General features: G+C 29.9%; 1 non-coding gene across 1 annotated transcript; it reads right to left on the bottom strand.

Annotated features, from left to right (window-relative positions):
• Nucleotides 1-4,794: 4,794 nt before the first annotated feature.
• LOC148626337 (U6 spliceosomal RNA) lies at nucleotides 4,795-4,901 on the bottom strand. The gene has a single exon (XR_015920459.1). It is a non-coding gene; the product is annotated as a U6 spliceosomal RNA (small nuclear RNA).
• Nucleotides 4,902-6,474: the final 1,573 nt, after the last annotated feature.

The following is a 6,474-nucleotide window of genomic DNA, read 5'->3' as shown; positions in this document are numbered from 1 at the left end:
TTATAATAGTATCATACACCCCAACTGACAAATGTAATGTTAATAAATTCTTGCTATATAAGTTGATTAGGCCACATCAACCCATATTTGTAGATTTTCATCCCTGCCCACCCCATAACAATTCTTTTTTTTTTTTTTTTTTTTTTGCATTTCAAATTTCCAGAATTTTTTCCTGTTGTTATCCATCATGAAACTACTGCACAATGACTATTGACTTCCTGTCATAACGAAGTTAATCAAAGCACCGATAGCGTTGAACCTCGGAAGTCATGAAATATTTATTATAGGTATTTTAATAACTTTATTATCCTCTGATGGTAATTTGCTCTTTCTGTATTTCCAAGAAGATTAATTATTTACAACGGGGTCAGTGCTTTCACCACAACTAGAAGTACACGTCTATGGCACACAATACTGATGATTCAGAATTTGAATTTAAATTTCATTTTTATTTTATTCATTTCATTTCGTTTTTATTTTGTTTCTCAATGCGTATCTTAACAACCTACTTTTAGTTTTAAACGTAACCAATCACGTGGATTACATTTATGGATATCAAATGCATGGATAAAATTTAGTTAAAACTTACATACATGTATTTAATTTTTTCTTTGACAATCAATCATGTAAAATATAATCGTATACTGTAAAAATGGGCAATGTGTTTATACAAAATAATCAATTTGATACATTTTAAAATACATCCGCCAGATCTCTTTCGCGGTTAATACTTTCAAGGCAGTGATTAACCGGAAGTCCTTTTGATTGACATCAGATGATTTTAAAACTCAGAAGTTACATGACTGCTGAGTAAAAAATTGTGACAAAACATGGAGAATGTAGTCTAGTTTTTTTTTTTAATTGTTTTATGAACTTTAAAATGTGCTTATTAATTCAATGTTCCCTCATCCAAGCATATCGTAGAGATGTAAAGGATGAGGGGCATTATCATAATGAGCCTGAGGCTCAAGAAGGGTATAATATAGCATATTAATTGAGCTGTGTCGCAAGACAAGCCATATCAGTCTCGTTTAAAGAGGTCAAAATCATATACCATGACAGTGACCTTAGGCCCATATATAAGACCTGTTCCACATGTTATCTTCACTTTTTAAAGACAGTTTGTTCCAACAGTGCAAAGACAGGGTGGGATTTAATGAAACAAGAAGAAACAACTTAATAGATATTTAAATATAGTGTACTGATATTAGTAGCAATCACATTGCGAGATACCAGACAGTCACAATAAATATGACAAACTCGTGAGGAGGGTATATTATACCCTTCTTGAGCCTCAGGCTCATTATGATAATGCCCCTCATCCTTTACATCTCTACAATATGCTTGGATGAGGGAACATTATCTTCCATTCGCCTTCGTTAAAGAAGGGTATAATATAGCATGTTCAAAGAGTTGGAACAAACTAAGTAATACATAAAATGAGTTTGCTGTCAGTAAACAAACCTTTTACTGACCAATAAGGAACCTTCTCAGAAAAATGTCACAAAATAAAAGATTACAATGTATAAGTATATAATGCAACATTATAATCGAAAGATCCATATATACTCAAACATAAAAATTTGAAATTAATATTATTAAGGATGTTGAACATATAACCTTTTTTATTGTATGAGAATTTATGTAATGAGTGCAAAGACCGTAGCAAGAATACCACATAGATAACTTTGCTGCTTTACACCAAATAAAGTTTAATACAATACTGATAAAATCAAAATAGAAAATCTTAAATTATTTTCTCAGTAATTTAAACAGGTGAACCATCATAAAATTGTTTCTGAGCTCATGAAGTAAAACATTTTAACAAATCAACCTGTTGTATTGCTTGTTTGTCAATATGGCACATGTATACACACACACACACACACACACACATATATATCAGACTTAAAAAGGCACCATAATAGAGCCGAAAATGAAAATTACAAGTCTAAACTTTTAACTAAAATATTCTTCATATCATGACCTAAGGCAATTACTTCACCCTATCAACACATATTACTAAGAAATAAAAACTTAATTGTATAACATAATTTATATGATAGTAACCAAACATATTTCACAAAAATGTGTGGCCAAGGAAATAGAAATTGATGAAAGAGTATGATCAGTACTAATGGTGTTTAGTAACAATTACACATGTTTATAAACATATACCATCAAATACAAAAAAGGTCAGATCCTGTTAATAATCTACGTTATATCAATCAAACCATGAAGATTTTATAAATGTTACAATGAGCAGTTACTATACCTCAAATCACTATATAACAGTCACCAACCACAATCATTTTATTTAGGGTGACTTCTGAAGACAAAAAATATTTCAACTGTCTTCATATCTTATTCTCCACTACATAATGGGTTAAAGAAGTATATGATACATACATTATGAATTACATATATAATAAAACAAAATGTAACTGAAGCATCAAACCAAGAAGCAAATATTCATGTGGATACAGTTAGAATTGAAGTCATGGTTCCATTTTCCTTGCAATCAAATGTTTTCATCTTTGCAGAAACAAGAAAACACAAATACCACTTTAATAATTGAAGGCTAGAAAAGAAACCTTAGTTTATTTTATACATCATAATCAGAGTGGTGATAACTATTTACGAAATAGAAACTAGCAAAAATAATGCTGCACAAAAATGCAGCAAGAGTTAGGTAGAACAGATTGAATTTAAAATGACCTTAAATTCACAGACATCAAGCAAATAAAATGAAGTGAATATACTCCATAGTTCACATCTCAAAATGCCATGAATATGAGAGGCAAGATTCCATTGTAGTACTCTGGCTGTAAGATTCTTGTAAATGCTGAATCAAAAGTAACAATAAATGCCAGAAAATATCTTAAGTATGACTTGTTGCAAATGTGTAGGAGGCAATACCAAGAATCAAAATAAGGGTCTGTAAACAACTGTCATACATAAAAAGATGTACTAGTAAGCAGTACAATAACAATAATTTTAAAAAGTAGGAGCAATTTCTTCTACCTGCTTGTGTAAGGACTGATATTAAGTCTAAAAACACAATTCAAAACCTAAAGTAATAGAAATCATTGTAGTAAAGACCAGTCTTGCTTATCAAGCTGACCAGAAAACTATGAACTATCCATTACATAGTAGAAAGTAAAAAGATTACATATCAATTCTGACAAACATGTCATTTAGACAGTCTCTTCCGACGACAGATATCTTTCTCAATGAGGATTTAACTTTAAACCAGATGTCCATATGTAAAAAATCAAATTATTTAAGCAATTTTCCTGATAAATTGTATTGGAGATTACCAGAATTTTTAAAAGACTCATCCAAGTGAGATCTTTAAACTTATTCAAAAACACAAATAAGTGAAATATTAATCAAAAAGTAATATACAGAATCATCCAAAACTTACTGACAAAAATACTAATGAAGAACTTAATAGATAAGTATGTGTGAATTGTTTCTTCTTTTAGCTTGCATGTTGACAATACGAATTGTGTATATATGGATATGGAAAAAATATCCATTTTGTAAAATATAAGCATGAATTAGACATATGCAGAAATCAAATCTAAATGAATCAAGAAAACAAAATCAACATTCTAGGATAAACCAAAGTCCTTACAATATTTCTAGAAGTTCAAATCTGAGCCAAAAAACCATTGCTCGTACTAGTCAGAATTATAAATTCCAACAATTTACTTTTTCAAATAAGTTAAAATCTACTAGCCTGAACCAATCTTACTAAACTCAGGCATGTAAGGTTACTGGCTTTAAGCACAAACTGAGGTGAATTCAAGTGTTCACAAGTACATAACATAGCCTGAAACAGTTTCAAACTGATCCTATAAAAAACCATTGACTTACCCTATAACAACATTCTTCAAAATATATTGTACAACAGATAAACCTAGATTGGTTTGTAAAAATTCATTGATTGATTAAATATGGTTAACTGTATTTGGGGTTTAGTAAAGCCTATCTATGAAAAGATGTTCGATAAATGCACATGTACTATTAACTCTGAAGAGCTAAACCATAACTTATCACATACTACAAATTACAGTTAATTAGGTCAAGGGACATGCACAAGCAAAATTTAGTGCCAAAAGGCCCATTGATGATGCTTGTAAATATAGCTATGATGACTAATTTCTAAAAGAAATTTTCAAATTGAACAGTTTCCACTCGAAACTTTAGTTAAACACCCACAGCAGTTTCATTCATATGATTGTTCTATACAAATACTGTACAGACTTATATTCATTGAAGCTGCTTCTACAAACATAACATATAAAATTAAACACACTAGAAAAGCTAAAAAGAGATAGATATATTTCCACTAAAATCAACACTTCCAACTTATTCAAAAATAAGATTTTTTATAATGTCAAAATACAGAGTGCTCAGAAACGAACATTCACACACTCGAACTTTGGCATTTATAAAATGAGTTATAAAAACTCTTTGAAAGATTTATATGGTATTAATGTCTACCCATATCTAGTTTTGTCAGAACAGCTGAAATATACATTGAATAATCATAACTTAAGTGATATATGTATAATACAAAATATTACTGTAAAAGGCACAAACTATTTAATAGTAATTGAAATTTGAATTTTTTCACTATTGATCCTACAATTGCATATGTAAATATGTATAATATAATTCATGCAAATAACCAAATTCTAGGTTAATATAATGAAAATCAGTATAATTACAAATAATCTAGATCTGTTTGCAAGAGATCTAACTGTAGACCTCTCTTGGTGGAGCAAAAATATGAAACGCTTCACGAATTTGCGTGTCATCCTTGGGCAGGGGCCATGCTAATCTTCTCTGTATCATTCAAATTTTAGTATATGTACTGCCGAAGCAAGTACTACTTGATGGTTGAAAATTTAAAATAGTATCCATCAACTTGTTGGATTCGGCTTTCTGGATTAAATAAGAAATCAAATAGTTGAAACCTCAGTCCAACTGTACCAGTTGATTTAGTGAATGCTAAAACTGAAGTAAGTTATGGTTTATACTTTGTTTCTCAAATTAGAATGTCTGATTCTAATATCAAATGGAAAATAATACATCCTCCAGCCACTAAAAATCAGAAAGTGAATTTTTTAATTAACATATTATGTTTGAATTCATTTAATGGAACAATGTCACAAAAATATTACTGACATAATGTAAAATGATGGGATATACATCTGTAAAATATCCTGTTCAAAAGAGCTATCAGATATCAGTTGCTCCAGCAGTATAGAAAATAACTGAAAAAGTTGGCAAAATCTATAACTCACTAACATATCACATGTTAATATTTAGAGTTTGAGTATACCCAAACATATTTATTATCATATAATTATTATCATGATTGATCTGATTAAAATAAAGTTGCAGTTGTCAGTGTAAATGACACCTTATAAAAAGGTCTTGAGAAGTAAAAATACCTCAGTCAAAGTACTGAATAATTAATTCTAAAAGATTCATAACCAAATTTTGTCATTACTGGCCATGGGTCAATAACAGGGGACTAGTACAGGGGGTCAAAACAAAAACCAAAAAAAAATAAAATAAAATAAACAGAAATGGGACAAGAAACCAAAAAATGGAGAAAGAGATTGCATAAAAGGAAAACTGTCCTATATACTGGGTTTCGAACATATAATTACTGCAAAATCGATGAATTCAAAATGGCTAATTCTTCTTTATTTTAGTTTCAATAACTATCCACAAACCACGTGGCAATCACGTGTTACACACTTGTTAAATTTGTTAAGTCCTAACAAAACTTGTGTTAGGATTAATCTCAGTAAAAATCCAAAGTAAAATATATACATGTTTTATGCTAACAGCTTGTTATTAATCATTCCCATCGAACAATTTGGAAAGGTTATTATATCGGCCTTTAACAGTTCAAAAACTAGAACAAATTATGTATTCTATTTATAGACCTCACTACAAAGTCATTGCAAAAGCTACACTATGTGTAGCAATAGATGGATGTATTAAAACTACAATTATATTTCGTTATAAAAAATTCTTAACTTCTAGACTACGTCTAGACAACTGTAAACATAAAATCAAATTAATGTAATAAAATAATATAAAAGTCCTAGACTACGTCTAGAAAAAGTGAATGTTCGTTAAGTTAACATGCTAAATTTCAATACAAAATACAGTAAATGTAAAATTTTTAAAAAGAAAAACAATTATCAAATGTGAACAGCGTTCACTAACAATAGCTTGCCTTGCGTCTCAATTAAAAAAGTGAAGATAACACGTGGAACAGGTCTTATATACGGGCCTAAGGTCACTGTCATGGTATATGATTTTGACCTCTTTAAACGAGACTGATATGGCTTGTCTTGCGACACAGCTCAATTAATATGCTATATTATACCCTTCTTTAACGAAGGCGAATGTAAGATAATATAGAGTCTTAATCCATGTATA

Source organism: Perna viridis, chromosome 2 (genome assembly GCF_037379345.1).
Source record: "Perna viridis isolate PV_CMFRI_1.1 ecotype Kerala chromosome 2, ASM3737934v1, whole genome shotgun sequence".
Classification (NCBI taxonomy): domain Eukaryota; kingdom Metazoa; phylum Mollusca; class Bivalvia; order Mytilida; family Mytilidae; genus Perna; species Perna viridis.
This window is presented reverse-complemented; position numbering and strand designations above follow the sequence as displayed.